General features: G+C 34.6%; 1 pseudogene; it reads right to left on the reverse strand.

Moving 5' to 3' along the window:
- Positions 1 to 7,097: 7,097 nt before the first annotated feature.
- Positions 7,098 to 16,523, reverse strand: LOC114825473 (WAT1-related protein At5g64700-like; annotated as a pseudogene).
- Positions 16,524 to 17,349: the final 826 nt, after the last annotated feature.

Consider the following 17,349-nt stretch of genomic DNA (forward strand, 5'->3'; position numbering starts at 1 on the left):
CTTACCCCGAGACCCCATTTCCTTCTCTCACTCACTTTGACTCTTTCTCTCTCTCTTCTTTGCACTGTCTCTCTCTCTCGAAACCCTCTTACCTTTCTCCTTCTCTTGCCGTGACCACACACACACACGCGACAACACCATCTGCTCGACTCGAGCAGATCAAAGACACCACCATCATCACACATCATCAATCTTCTCTTTCCCGCCTCTGCGAGAATGGCGGAGCCCATAAACTCTCCGGTGAGTCTTCTTTGATTTTTCGGTTAGGTAAGTCTCGGATCTCTCTCTCCGTGTTAGTGTGAAGCTCAAATTAGTTCGATCTGCTGCACTGCACAGCAGCAGAAGTCCTTCGTTCACCACTGTAGAAAGAACAGACAGGGAGTGAGCGAGCGGAGGGGAGACACACCACACCCACCCCACCGTGACCTCCACCACAGTGGCGCATACTCCGGCGAGCACCATCACCACCTGTGAGAGGCGCAGATTTTGGCAGCTGCGACGACGGAGCTCGGCTGCCGTTCCGACGATGGAAAGAGAGCGATATTATCGATAATATTGATAATATATTATCGATATTATCGATAATATCGTGATATTTTGATGAAAACTAATTGGATACCTATTAAAATATCGGTAACGCGAAAAACAAATAATATCGGCGATATTTCGCCGATATTATCGGCATTTAAGACCTTGCCGAAGACAAAGATTGGGAAGTGATATAAGTTGACTAATTGAATAATTGAATAATCATGTGTCCTTTTTGAGAACTCTATTGTTCAATGTTAATAACGACATACTCCTACGTCTGATTTAATTTTTTGAGAATCATTAAATATCCGACAAAACAAATTATAATACTGTTCTAAATGATTGTTTTTGAAAAATTAGAATTCTAATTTATATGGTGAATACTTTTGTCCCAAAGGAAATTTCAGGAAATCACTCACCAACTATAAATTAATATTATAGCAAATCATAAAGTACTTCTAACATATTTTCTTTTAGCCAAAAAGTTGTTGAAACTATATGTATTTTGTCTATTTTATGGCTAGCAATGCAGGTATTTTCTTCACATGATTTGTTTCTATCCAAAGGTGTAACAATCATGCAATTTACATTTGGTTCAACCCTTCACAACTCAATTACATCCATGGTGTATTTTGCATAATCAAGAACGAAATAGGTAAATGTGCCAATCTTTTGCCTTAATTTTCTCTGGGTTCTAAATTGATTAAATTATTGTTGAAAGATGATATTATCGAGATATCTAAATTAAGTGTTTATTTTAATCGACTTTGTTGTAGAATTAAAACATAAATTTGAGTTCAGATTGTCTTATAGGGTTTCATTTTAATTTGTGACCTAATTTTTTTAATATTCACATATATATGTCTTCTCGAATACTAAAATAAAAAAAATCGTAATCATTAATTACGTTTTTATCTATGAGTTTTATTTATTTATGAACCTTCTAATTTTGAGGAGTGTTTGCCTAAGTGGGAGAAATAATATATTATAGGCTTCACACTCATCAATTTTGTATGTGTATATAAAACGTAAATCATCATATTTGTTTATATTTGTTATATGCAACTAACTTGCAGAAAGTTTTAGTTTGAATCACTATCGTTTTTATCAATATTGAACTGATAAATACAATACAACCAGATTCATATTCAAGAAGGATTAATGGGTACATTTTGCTCAAAAGTGTTTTACTTATTAATTCTTGTTTGTTGTTTAAGAAATTGAACTTGTGATATATATATATACATATATATATATATATGTATATATATATATGTGTATATATATATATATGTATATTATTGATGGATAATTAATCTGCTAAAACATATTTTCTTATTTAGTACAAGTATAAATCAATGTATAGTGAAACATGAAATTGACAAGATTGTATATAGTTCATCTACTCAAAAGCGTTGAAGCTATATGCGTTTTCGCTTGTATTTTATGTTTTAGCTATGCAAACTTAATATAATTAGTTTATGTCAAAAGATGATTATGGAATTATATGCTTTTGATGCAATAAGAAAACAATCAGTTAAAGTTTTCTATTTCTGTCAAATGTTAGATGAACAAAACTGACCAAATTATTTTGTATAGTTTTCAATCACAAGAATCACTTCACTACAGATATCTGGAATAAAAGTGCTAGCTCACAAATTTTATGATTGTAGATCCCATGACCAATGCTTTGTTAGTGAGAGTATTTGTAAGGTATCTGTTTCATTTTAGGCATTTATAATTATTTTTACTCTCTTAAGCAGTGGGAGTAATAATTTGTGTGTATATGGAAGTAAAAGATTACCTTTTGTATTGAAAATTTAAAGTGTTAGTGGCTGATATTTTAAGAGTAAATTTTGTTTAAATTTTATTCATAAGTTTTAATAAGAGGTCTTGATTTTGTAAACAGTATGTCGTATTTTACTTGTTCTCTTATTATATTCTAAATTGACAGAAAAGTTGGATTTTGTTACCAACCTTTGAGTTCTTTTGTGAACTACTTTTGTACTGAAATATATTTTCATATTTTCAGTTCGACTATTGTGAGCTAATGTTTTGACTTGATATCATGACTTTGATAGTAACATGGTGCTTTGAGTTAAGTGTGCATGTAATCATGGAGTGCAAGGAATTGTCCAATGTGTGCCTTGTTTTCTTTGGTTTTGCACTTAGTCTCAAAGTTACTTGAAAGGTATGATTGCATACTTTAGTGGACTCAAGTGATCACCATATATATTTATCTCGTTGAGGTATTCTCATTGACATTCAAGTTGGAGAATGTAAAACCCACTACTACAATATTAGCTTTAGGTGGTGGATGATGGTGGCGGATATTAGAAAAAATTTGTCGGATAAATTATATCCGATACATCATTTAATTAGTGGCGGATATTAGAAAAATCCTGTCAGATATATCCGACATAAAATCCTAGTGGATTTTTAGTGTCGGATATAAAAAAAATCCAGTCGGTTATAACCGACAGTATTTTTGAATCTTTTTTTTTTTTATAAATATTTTTGACAGATTCTGGCGATTTTTAAGTTAATGGTGGTGGTTATAATTGACAGAAATTGACTATTTTATTATTTTACTTTCTGGCGGTTATTATTTTAGTATTCTGTCGCACCAGGAGCTCTCCGTTATCATAGATGTCATCAACACTGTAAGTATTTCGATTTTCATTCGATTTCGGGGAGAGATTCATTTGAATGAGCAATGCTTGTTGTGATTAAGTGATTCTAATGGAATGTGAATGTGTGCAGGTAGAAACAAACGATGTTGTAACAGTGGCTAGCATGATGCGTCCTAAGCCGCATCCTAATGAAGCTATGTCTGATCTTGCTGTGAATATGGAAAATGATGCAGGGGATATGGAAAATGTAGAAAGTGGTTGTTTACATTTTTTATTATTAATATATTTTCTGTCGGTTTTATCCGACAATAATTCTTTTATTTATTCTTATTAATAAATTCTCTGTCGGTTTTAGCAGACATAAATACTCTTATTTATTCATTATTAATATATTCTATGTCGGTTATATCTGACATAATTTCTGTCGGTTTTAGATTATTTTCTGTCGGAAAATTCATTTCTTAACGTAGGCAATTCTGTCGCTTATTATATCCATCACTGCATCCATTTTCTATCGGATTTTGCTTAAAATCCGACAGTAATATACATTTTTTGTCGGTTTGTGGACCGCCAGTTATAGATGATTTTGTAGTAGTGACCATTTTTTGAATGGCAATGAATTATGCTGAGAATTATTAAGAGAATAGTTGACTTGGCATACAAGTTAATGAAATCTCTAGGACTATCAGTGCCTTAAGGAAATAAACATATTGGAGTCCTAATTACATGCAATCAATCAAGGGCCTTTGTTAAGTAAATACAAGGAATGAGAGTCATGATGGGACTCGAATTGATTTGACATAATTTGGGTTGATATCCTTTCCGATAATAGGAAGGAATTGGTTGAAAACCCTAGCTATAAAACCAAGGAACAGTCCCTGCTTCCATACCCACTGAAACTCATGAAAACTACAAACTTATTTTGATAGTAGAGTTCATTAAAAGGTCTTGGAAGTAGAACTACTTCTACTTTGTTCACTTTGTTTGCAAGGATCAATGGCTTCATCTTCATAACCATGTCTTCCGTATTTTACAAATAAGTTTAATTTAATTAGTTGATCTCTATTTTATATTGATTTGATTTATTCATGATCCTAACATCTTATTGTTGTGATTTCAGAATATGTCTTACATGATGGAGAATATACCCAAGAATAACAGCCATCAAAAACGTCAAAGCGAGGATAACATTACTTAAGGCACATGCAACTGTTGGAGAATTATGATAAACCAGCAGAGTATACAGTCAGATAGATGGTAGACCCAAACATTGAGAGCATGAAAACTTTTCGGCTATACATTCAAATAGATGGTAGACCCAAACATTAAGAGCATGAAAACCTTTGCAACTACCAAAAATGAGAGCGAAGGCCTCTGCTTCTACTCAGTGAAGAAAGTTGAGGTTTCACCATAAAACTAATTGGCAATATAGGGAGTAGCCCAACCTCTTATAAGCCCTTGCAAGGTTTCTCCTTTCATCAATGTGAGACTGTTTTACATCCACATTCTCACACGCCCTATCATGTGTGGTGAATTTTTAAGCAAGGTTTCTCCTTTTACCAATGTGAGACTCTTTTACATTCACATTCTCACATGCCCCGTCACTAGTACTGAATTTTCAAGCAAGGTTTCTCCTTTCCCCAATGTGAGACTCTTTTACATTCACATTCTCACACGTCCCGTCACGTGTGGCGAATTTTCAAGCCAAACACGTGGACAACATGAATTGAGTGACGTGGAGCATGTGTGGTCGTTGGGCTTCACATGTGGGCTAACCTACTCTGATACTATGAAAAAAATTGAGATTCCACCATAAAACGAATTGACAATATGGAGAGTAGCTCAACCTCTTATAAGCCCATGCAAGGTCCCTCCTCTCATCAATGTGGAATTCATTCTCAAGAGTCCCACATTCTCACACTCAGCACATCCACTACCAAATTAGTAACTGTACTTTTAAAACTGTTGTGCGCATGAAAAGCAATATAAATTCCTTTAGTGAATATTAATACAAAGTGTTGTATCTTTGTATAGTGACAAAAATTGGCATAACGTCAAAAGTATCTAATATTGAAGAAGTTATGAATGTTTAAAGTTTACCCAGTTTCTGGTGAGTTTTTCAGTTTTCTTGTGGACCAGTCTCCTTTTAGTCTATTTTCCGGCATCTTCGTCAAGCATTGGGCTTCCAAATAGGTATAATCTTGTTCTACACTTTCCTATCATCATTTTGATATATTATGGGTCGAATTTGGTTAAGAAAAGATTAAGTTACGAAGCTTTAAAAATTGCCCAAACTTTTTGGCTAAGTGCTCTCGGACACTTAACAGAGTTTTTAACAAAAGGACCAAAATAATAGATGGTGGATAATCTCAGAGACTATTTTATTGATTTTCAATCTCAGGGACCAAAGTGATGTGTTATGCAAATCTCAGAGACCATTTTGGCTAAAAAAACCCTTCGTATAATGACAAAAATAGGCATGACATCGAAAGTATCTAATCTTTTTCCTTCAGATTATCTTAACATAAGTAGTTTTCATTGTCATTTTTTATATTAAATAAAAACAACTATAAACAACTATAATGGTAAAATGTATTCTTAACATATTTAGTGTCCACTACATCAATCATTCGGTCAATCTGTTGTGACAACTTAACAGCACCTCCCACTTTTCCCTTCTTTTTAGCAACTCCTTTTCCTTATCTTCTTTCGTAATTTGTGTATCAAATTGTTGAGTTCTTTTTTTCTTCTTCTCCAAATTATTTCATTAAATGAGTGTTTTTTAGTGGGACAACACATCAGAATCATTGCTTTCGATTTGAATGTTGTCACTCTCTTCAGATTCATCATTATTTTCAGATAGAAGTACACCAGACAAAAGGGTGCCCAAGCATGATCGCAAGTAGCATACCAACAAGAAAAATGAACCCTTTAGTAAGAAAAATAAATATGAGTCCTGTGTAAAAGTTCACGGATTAGGCTAGGGTTTTTTGTACATATAATAGCGTGTAAAAAATAAGGGGTAGATGAAGTCATTTAGAAAAATAAAAGGGGCATTGTAGGTATAGAGAAATTTTCACCCATCCTTCTGTGTTTTATTATTTTGGTTTTTTTTTAAGTCGCTTTGAAAAGCAACCTAATGGTTGCTTCTGAAAGCAATTGTGTGAAGGCCCAAACTTTAAAATTAAGCAAGCCTATAAATATATTTACCAAACAGATTTTAGTTACTTAAAAAAAAAAAAAGTAAATTCCAAACAGAGCCATAATCCTTCGTGAAGGACAACTCTGTGAGGACATTTTGATCCGTCGTATACCAGCAGAACGAGTACCATTGCCAACTAATACCAGTGCCTCCGTCCATGGATATCAAACTTTCTTGTGATTCAAGTTTTAATAGGGTTTTTGTAACTGTGAAGTATCAATCCCAGCCACTTCTTCTGAGTGACAACAAATCTTATGGTTTAGCTAGTGGAATTCACAATCAGTTTACCAATATACTAAAGAACCATGACATCATCCTATTTGGGGAATTTTAAATTCATTAGTGGAAAATAATTTCAGTGGTCTCCTCTGTTTGAGGAGATTATAGCTAACACATAATTGCGAGATACATTGACAGATTAAAGATATACCGTTGTTAATATCTCCCTTATTAAGTGTCACAGTGATAAGAAACATTTTTATTGTCCCAATGAAATGAATAATAGTCATCACAATTAACACTTTAAACAAGGAACTGAAGTAAAAAAAAATGTTTTATTTAGTTAAATGAAACTTTTCTTTTTATCAAGTGGACGTAACTACATTAGCTATAGAGGATGTGCTCCAATGAGTATCGAAGCGGATGTGTTCATTTGAGTATTCTGAGTCCTTGCAATTTAGATTAGTTTTCTCTGAACTTCTGCACAATGATACAACACAACTTTTCTTGCATCAACGGTTCGTTAAGATCTGACCGCGAAAAAAAAAAAGCATGTCTCCATGATCATGTTTCTCCGTTAGAAACAGGATTGACTGCGAAATTTCATTCATGTAAATCTCAACCACTTTATTATCGTCGACTGTCACTTTTTCAATCTCTGTGTGTTCGGCAACAAGACCGTCTTTCCTCTTTCCCCACAGCACACAGTAAAGTCCCACAATAATGAGAAGTGCTCCAATCAAGCTGTACACAAAAAAAGTTTGGATATTTTAGGAAGAACTAATATGCAAGCACCGACGAAATTACTGTTGGATATTTAATATTATAATATAATATTATAATATTTAATATGAGTTTGAATGAAAATATTAGTTTGTGAAGTGTTTCATGCAGAGAATGCAACACTTTCTCTATAGTATTTAAAACATAATAGTTATAACCTTTCCCTCATTGGTTGTCATGGTTATAGAAGTGGTGCAAACCGCAAAGCATCGGTATAGAGTTAGTCACGCAGTTTAGAAGAAGGCACTTGGGTTATATATAAACCCAGTAACACTAAGCCATGAAAGGAGTAGAAAAATAACAAAATTAATTACTCTTGAGAAATAGGGTTTCCCCACTCTATTTCTCTCATTCTTCGTTTGTTTTCCGAGTCATGTCTTGAGAGTACGGAATATATGAAGTTCGCCAAAGTCCGAAGATTGAAGTGCTTTGACTTCGGATTATAGATTGTTGAATCCTGGGAGATGGACGCCTATCGAACTACAAGCACAAGAGTAGGGGCGAAATTCTATCTTTAGGACATTGCATTTATGCAAGCCTCAATCTCCAAGTTTGTCAGTTTTTCTAACTTTATCTCTAATTGTTTATATTAGTCTCATACATAATTGATGTTGTGAATTTCTATGTGATTATTATTAGAATGCTTGTGTTATTTTCATATTTTCTAATATTGCTCCAACAATTACCATATGGGAAAGCAGTAAGATGGAAAGGGGAGAAAGTGTTTGTGTTCTTCGGTTTACCTGCCAAGGTGAAGCTGCTCTGTGAAAGCAATTGCCGAAAACACTGCCACTATGACGACTGGAAGTGGAGTGAACATAGCTGCAGAAACTGGTCCCTTGTGACTAATGCACCATGCTTGCAAGTAATAGACTAATGCTGTGGTCAGAACTCCCTATTCCAAAAGGATCAGATGAAGACTTGAAATTTTTACAGGTTCAAATATATCTTAACCCAACAACATAGAAGAACAAAATTAAACAAATGAGTTATGCTTTAAGACAAAGAAAATTATTCTCACAACTGCAATACAGCATCATGTTATTTTTGCATTTTATGTTGTTGAACACATCTTATAGGATAATTAAGATACATAGAAGAAAACGATTATGAAGTAGACGATGGTCAAAAGCTGCACGTTCCACTCCAGTCTCCATGAACTTGGGTTTCTAGCCAAAAACAAGGCAAGGAAAGAAGATTGCAGCGATGCGAAAAAGCACATTATGGTGGTTAGTGACAATGGAGCAGGGTAGACTTTGGACACCACACCCTGTGGAGCAAGAAATGCCTAAGTTGATGAAAAAAACTAAATTTCGACATTATCTATTATATAAATGGGAGAAGGCAAATTTGGTGAAACGCTCATAATACCAAAAATACTCCTCACCTCTTACAACCTTTTTTTTGTTTTGAATTTAAAATCATAAACTGTACATTAAGTATTCTTTTTCAAATCAAATTAAAATATCCAAAAAATAGGTTGTGATAAGAGGCTAGTATTTGTATAAACGGAGCCATCTTGAATCAAGTTTCTTATCACCTGGAGGATTAGCCACGTGTAAAACATATTCTGAAATCACAACAACAAGACATTAGGATCACGAATAAATCAAATCAATATAAAATGGAGATCTACTAATTATATTAAACTTATCTGTAGAATACGGAAGACATGGTTATGAAGGTGAAGCCATTGATTCTTGCGAACAAAGTAGAAGTAGTCTTCTACTTCCAGTACCTCTCAATGAACTCTACTATCGAAATAGGCTTATAGTTTTTCGTGAGTTTTAGTCAGTATGGAAGCAGGGACTGCTCCTAGGTTATATAGCTAGGGTTTCCATCAATTCCTCCCTATTATCAGAAAGGATATCAACCCAAATCATATCTCATTAATTATAGTCCCATCATGATTCTTATTCCTTGTATTTACTTAATAAAGGCCTTTAATTGATTGCATGTAATTAGGACTCCAATATGTTTATTTTCTTAAGGCACCGAGAGTCCTAGAAATTTCATTAACTTGATTGCCAAGTCAATATTCTCTCAATTATTCTCGGCATAAATCATTGTCATTCACAAAATGATTTTACAGCACGCACTCCACGCAAGGTAGCTAATCAGAATAAGAGCAGAACCCTTGATCCAGTTTTCGTGAACAGGCTTGGTCTTGCCCAAGGATTTAAATATCAGTAATATCGGAAATATCGGTAGTCCGAAAACACGGAAATATCGACGGAAATATCGATAAAATATCGATATCGATAAAAATTACATGGAAACCACGGAAATTGTAAGAAAAACTTGGAAATTTTTACTGAAACTTTGCAGGATGTTTATTTAGTCAATTATCTATTAGTTTATCACAAAAAATTGGAAGGAAATGCATTGCATGATGGATTTAACATTATCAAGTTGATTATATAGCGAACTGACAAACATTGTGAGTGTAGAAAATATGTAGTAATTAATGAAAGAAGTCTAAACACACTATAAATCATTTATATATAATGAATTAGTACAATATTTTACACTTTAGTACCACATAGAGTTCCTATGAGGTTCAAAATTTTCACTATCTTCATCATCTCTACGTGTAGAGTGAGTGTATTGTGAAGAGTAGTTATCAAATGATAAATCTCCAAAATAGTTTTGCATGTAATTGTTAACATGCCACCCATATGGATCCGAGATTGGTAGAGGTTGTCCATAAGCAAAATCATTTGAAGATTGAGCCTGGGATTGTTTCCATGACTCGCTCGATTCCATCCCAACAGGAATGGGATATGAAGGGTAGGGAAATGGTTGGCTATGAGTATAACCATAGTTACTACTTCCCACTCCAACAGAGTCCGAAGTTCTAGATAACGAGTCATCTTCTTGACTTGACAAAATCCCCTTGCCTCTTTCTCTACGAGTATAGTCCTTCCCTATGGCACCAATTCCTGGTCCTGCCCGCCTACTACCATGGTCATCATCCTGTGTTGCATGCGTGAAGTTTGCCTCACCAGTGAAAGGGGTCATAAATCCGGGAGGTGGTCCATAATAGTTTCCATATCCAGCTCCACTACCTCCAGCTCCACTGTATCCTTCATCATTCCCACCTCCGGTGGTAGGTGAGTCTCCTGATCTTGTACTAGAGCTATCATTAGTATCAGCACGATGTTGTGGTTGTGTAGGATTGGAAGAAGGTGGAATTCCAGTGTTTCTTGGTCTTGGGCGCAAAAGTTCTTCCAAAGAGTCAGCGCTGCTAGATCCCACCTCCTCTTCTAATACTCTTTCTACATGTATCCCTTCATTACGTGCTTCTTCAGCAACTCTGGGAGCTGGGTTGCCTTCATCATCATCTAAATGAAGAGGTCTAATCCATTGATAAAGTTGGTTATCCTGTGTATCATCATCTGCACCAACAATATCAAACACATCTAGTGGGTCACCACGGTCGACATGATCTATTTCTGCTTCCTTATCTCGAAGTTGAAGCTTCATGTTGTAGTAGCAATAAACTAATTTTTCCAAGCTACTATGAGCCAACTTATTTCTTTGCTTTGTGTGTATGAGTGCAAATGTGCTCCAATTTCTTTCACAAGCAGATGAGGAAGCTGTTTGTGATAATACTTTGATTGCTAACTTTCTCACAGTTGGTGCATCAGTCCCATACATGATCCACCATTCAGCTACAATGAAAAACAATGTTGATAAGCCTAATAACTCCAACAAATTCTATTATAAACTTATAGTGAAATATGTTTATACTCACTAGGAGACATATTTGTTCGAGCAGCAACTGATGTTGGTTCTCCAAAAGTTCTTCTTGCATCTTTAAACCATGTTAGCTGAATTCAATAAATCGTGTTAGTTTAATCCAACAAAGTAATTATTATAATTTAAGTAATTGTGTACCTCATTTCCAAATTGGCCAACTGCTGGTGATGCAGGGTCTAATTTAGAGAATACATTATGTACAGCACGTATAAGGGTACCATCATCTCCAACACCGGGTCTGTATTGGTATCGGGGATTCAAATAATATGCTGTTCAAAGAAACACATACTCTAATAAGAGAAATAATACTTATGCAACTAAAGAAATGAATTGCAAATTATGACATAATTTATACCTGCTGCATGCAAATCGTGGTATAATGTTTTATACCATCGGTCATCAATTATCTTTATGACCCACCTTGCACCATGTTTTCTTTCCAATTCATCCTTCACTACACGCATCAACTCATATACTGCCCCCATAGTAGGATACACTTCTGTGTCAACGATCCGTAAAACTTTGTACAGAGGTTCAAACACTTGGCACACATGTTCTGATTGAGTCCAAAAAGCATGATCAAGCACTATACTTTCCACCATACGACCTGTACTTGAGCGGCTGAAATTGTGGTTTGCCCAATCGTCACTAGTGAATAGTTGCTTCAACCCTGCTTTCTTCTTAACTAGGCTGTCTAATGCAATATAATTGGTGGCAAATCGAGTGGTAGCTGGACGAATAATTTCTCCCTTGCAAAATTGACGCATCTTTGCCAACAACCAACTGTGATTGTAAATATAATTTGTGATCGTTCTAGCTCTTTTGACCACAGTAGCAACATTCTCTCTCTTCCCCATTGCCTCAAACATGAGATCAATACAATGTACTGCACATGATGTCCAAAACACATTATGATGCTTCATTAACTTTTTTCCAGCTTTGACAAATGCAGAACCGTTGTCGGTCACGACTTGGACAACATTATGCTCTCCCACCTCCATGATTACATCCCTCAATAATTTGTAAATATACTTGTAGTTCTTTATATGGTCTGAAGCATCAACAGACTTCAAAAAAACTGTTTTTCCCTTGGAGTATACCATGAAGTTTATGATAGACAATCTGGTCGGGCCAGTCTATCCGTCACACATGATTGTGCAACCATGAGTTTCCCACTTTGACCTCAACTTGTTAACATACTTGCCAATGTCGTTATACTCCCAATCCAAATATTTGTTTCTTATCTCATAGGGAGTGGGAGGTTGTACTCCAACACCGACTTGTTGACATCCCACTACCATATTTTTTAAATGATGTGATGATGCCTTCGCAGGAGGGACATTTTCATAGATAAAGAACTTGCTAATTAGACGCCTCATTCCCTCCTTCACATTACCTCCCTTGAAATAACTCCAAACACTCTTTTGACGTGCGTTGGATGACTTATATAAACTTGGGGCTATTGGTGGTGTTGGTTGTGATTCTCTAAGACTGCCTCCCCGTCTCATTTGTGCACCACCACTTGTCCCGGAACCTTGTCCCCTATTAGGAATTTTATGAAGGTGTTCTCTTTCCCATGCTGACTGTTTGGAGGCACGTAATGCTTGTTTCAAACTGCGTCGTTCTTCAGGTCCCATGTCATCATCACATTCGTCCTCATCGTCATCATCATCACTGTCAACCGCTTGGCCAATGACTTCTCCTCGTAGCCCAGCTCGAATATTTTCCATTCCTTGTGTTATCTTTTCCTTCTGCTGTTTTTTATTTTTTAATAATGTGCTGATGAATGCCTTCACTTCTGGGGGGGACATTATCGCATCGTTGGACATTTTTTGCTGGATCTAATCCACTAAGATGGTACTTAAGTCGTGTCACTCCACCACTCTTCATTACCCGACCACAATATTTGCAAATTGTGCCATGTTTGTTTCCGTCTATTGGGTCTCCATGTTCCCAAGCTGGATCACGTTTAGTAGCTCCACTAGACATCTTAAACGTACCTACATTTATTTTTCATGAAAATTAGACAAATATTTTTTGGCCAAAAAATATAGTAGTGATGACGGTTATATAAGAGAACCTAAATAATAAAGTTATTGTACAGAAGAATTAAATACGAAGTAAAGAAAATGATTGTAAAAATTTAAGTAATTAATAAAATAATATGGATTAATAAAACCTAATATTAATGAATAATAATCCAATTTGATAAAAAAATAATACTAATATAAAACATAGTGATGAATAATAATCCAATTTGATAATAATCCAATTTAATGAATAATCCAATTTGATAATAATCCAATTTAATGAATAATCCAATTTGATAATAATAAAAAACCTAATATTAATGAATAATAATCCAATTTGATAAAAAAAAAATCCTAATATAAAACATAGTGATGAATAATAATCCAATTTAATGAATAATCCAATTTGATAATAATCCAATTTAATGAATAATCCAATTTGATAATAATAAAAAACCTAATATTAATGAATAATAATCCAATTTGATAAAAAAATAATCCTAATATAAAACATAGTGATGAATAATAATCCAATTTGATAATAATCCAATTTAATAATAATCCAATTTAATGAATAGTCCAATTTGATAATAAGCCAATTTGATAATAAGCCAATTTAATGAATAATCCAATTTAATGAATAATAATCCAATTTAACAATAATCCAATTTAATGAATAGTCCAATTTGATAATAAGCCAATTTAATGAATAATCCAATTTAATGAATAATAATCCAATTTAACAATAATCCAATTTAATGAATAGTCCAATTTGATAATAAGCCAATTTAATGAATAATAATCCAATTTAACAATAATCCAATTTAATGAATAGTCCAATTTGATAATAAGCCAATTTAATGAATAATCCAATTTAACAATAATCCAATTTAATGAATAGTCCAATTTGATAATAAGCCAATTTAATGAATAATCCAATTTAATTAATAATAATCCAATTTGATAATAATCTAATTTGATAATAAAACCTAATATTAATAAAATAATAAATAACATTAAACATATTAAAATAATCCTAGGGAATAATTATACAACATTACTTAATTACTTAAAAAAATTAACATGTAATTGTTAACATTACTTAATTACTTACAAAAATTAACATGCAAGTATTAATTACTTAAAAAAATTAACATACGAGTCCATACAAATTTATTTGTTGTTGTATAAATTACAATAATATAAATATAAGTTTGTAAACTTACCTTAAATATGGAACCCTTTGTGTTCAAGCTTTGGAATAGATCTGGAATGGCTTTGAAAATGGTAAGGGAAATAAAATAATAAATAACATTAAACATATTAAAATAATCCTAGGGAATAATTATACAACATTACTTAATTACTTAAAAAAAATTAACATATAATTGTTAACATTACTTAATTACTTACAAAAATTAACATGCAAGTATTAATTACTTAAAAAAATTAACATACAAGTCCATACAAATTTATTTGTTGTTGTATAAATTACAATAATATAAATATAAGTTTGTAAACTTACCTTAAATATGGAACCCTTTGTGTTCAAGCTTTGGAATGGATCTGGAATGACTTTGAAAATGGTAAGGGAAGAAGAAGAAACGAAAATGCTTAGAGGGAATGCCTCTGATACTCCACCTCTGATAAGGTTTTGCACATGCTCTGAGGGAATATAAGTATATAACAGAGAGTGGAACATGGTTTTGCATGTGAAAGCATATCACAGACTCACAGTGACACACGGTTTCATTATTAAAGTTCTATTATTCGTTGTCCATTGTCTGCAATTGTAAAAAGTGATTGAAAATTAGTGAGGTGAGTCAGATGGGGTCAATCAACCACAGAGGCACACACACAGACATGCTATTATTCGTTGTCCATTGTCTGCAATTGTAAAAAGTGATTGAAAAATTCATGAGGTGAGTCAGATGGGGTCACTCAACCACAGAGGCACACACACAGACATGCCATCACACACGCACACATATCTCACACGCATACGGCTCTCTCACTCTCTCTCTCTCATTCTCGATCCTTCTCTCTTCTTCTCTGAGTCTGAGGCGCCGGACCTCTCTTCTCCCCCTTCTCCATTCGATCCACACACACACAGATCTCCCCCTTCTCGATCCTTCTCTCTTCTTCTCTGAGGCCCTCGGTCCTTCTCTCTTCTTCTCTGAGGCCTGACCTCTCTTCTCCCCCTTCTCCCACTCTCTCGATCCTTCGCCCACTCTCTCAATCCTTCGCTGCCGTTGATCGTGGCTCTGGCGAAGTCGGACTTGGCTCAGTCGTCTCTGGTGGTGCGCCGCTGAGCAAAGAGTTGGCCCAGTCATCGATTTTTCAGGTGAGATTCCATTGAAACCCTAAGCCCTAAACCGACATCACATATGTTGAATCGTTGATGCATGCGTGAAATTTGAAGCTTATATGTGAAATTGAAGTTAAAAATCGCGTTTTTGCAAGGTTTTTGGGACGAAATCGGCTCGGGAATAGGCACACCATCTCCGGCGTTCTTCTCCGGCGTTCGATATCAGAGTCCGATTGCACCGTTCAACAGAATATCTCGATATTTTGACGAAAACCACACGGATACCTATTTAAATATCCATTCCCCGAAAAATCGATATTATCGGCGATATTTCGCCGATAATATCGATATTTAAATCCATGGTCTTGCCAATATACTTCTCGGCGTCGTAAACATTTATCAGTGGCTTTTCGACACTTTTCAACGGGTATCCTCCTTTCCAGAATATTAAAATAAGAGAACCGCAGATGCAGAAAACTGTACCAGCCACCTTTGCTTGGCCTCGAGCGCTTCTAATCTTCTATTTCTCCATCCTGAATAAAAGTAACCAAATTACAGGACATGAAACCTTAGAAGAAATCAAAGGAAAGGCATAGAATATACCCGAGAAGAACTGCCATCAGAAACGTCAAAGCGGGGATAACATTACCCAAGGCAGTTGCAACTGTTGCAGTAGTGTATGCTAAACCAGCACAGTATACATTCATAAAGATGGTAGGCCCTAACAAGGCGAGCAGGAAAATATTTGCAGCTACCGAAAATGAGAGTGAAGGCCTCTGCTTCCTGCTCAGCACATCCACTACCAAATTAGTTTTCACTGTTTCTTGTACAAGAAGAAAATCTGAAAGCGGCAAGAATGCTTACCTTTCAAGCACACAAGCAAATGGTCCTATCAAAACCATGCCAAGAACATGCCTGTAAACGATGATGACAATCTGATTGAGTCCATCATGGAGGGATAATTTTATGAGGATGTATGATCCGGCGTAGATCAGCTGAACCAGTACCATTGCCAAGTGAGTGCATCCTTCCATGGATATCAAACTTTTCTTGTACTAATTTGAAATGTGGATTTTATGCTTCAAGTTTTAATATGGTTTTTATAACTGTGAAGGATCAACCTCAGCCACTTCTTTTGAGTTCATGCATTAGCTAGTGGAAGCTACAATCAATTTAGCAAAGAACCCTGACATCTTCCTTGGATGGTGGAAATATAATGATAAACTTCTGGGGCATTTTAACTTTGTTAGTGGAGATTACTTTTGTTGCGCTTTTACGCAACCATAATAACGATAGAAGGAATTGGATTGAGAAGGAATTTGAATGAGGAGCAGTCAGAATCGAATTCATATTGAAGTTGTTTACTTAAATGTTCTAGAATCGGAATAGAAATGACACTGATTCCATAAAGTTGTTTACTAATTCAGCAGTATCGGAATATAAACCAATATGATCACTGAAATGCCCTTGTTCCAAACCAAAATATTTTATATACTTTTTTTAATAAAAAAATATATAATAGTAAAAAAACTTAAAGTGCTTTTTTATTTCATGAGTAAACTACCGATTTGCCCCATGAACTATCACCCAACTTTCGATTTGCCCCCTGAACTTTTTAATTAGAAAATTAAGGACTTAAACTAATTTTTTTGGCCGATTTCCCCCCTACCGTTAGTTTTTCATAAATTTCATCCAAATTAACGTTAACTCTTATCATGTGCAAACCACGTAACTCTTATTTGTGGACAAAAGCGTCATTTCACTAGACCTTCAGACAGAAAAGCTATAGAATCACACATATTTGCATAGGTTTATATTTTAGAAATCTAAGGTTTTCAATTATTTTAAAGAATGAAGTGACCGAACTACCCACACATGTTG

Source organism: Malus domestica, chromosome 06 (genome assembly GCF_042453785.1).
Source record: "Malus domestica chromosome 06, GDT2T_hap1".
In the NCBI taxonomy this organism is placed as follows: Eukaryota; Viridiplantae; Streptophyta; class Magnoliopsida; order Rosales; family Rosaceae; genus Malus; species Malus domestica.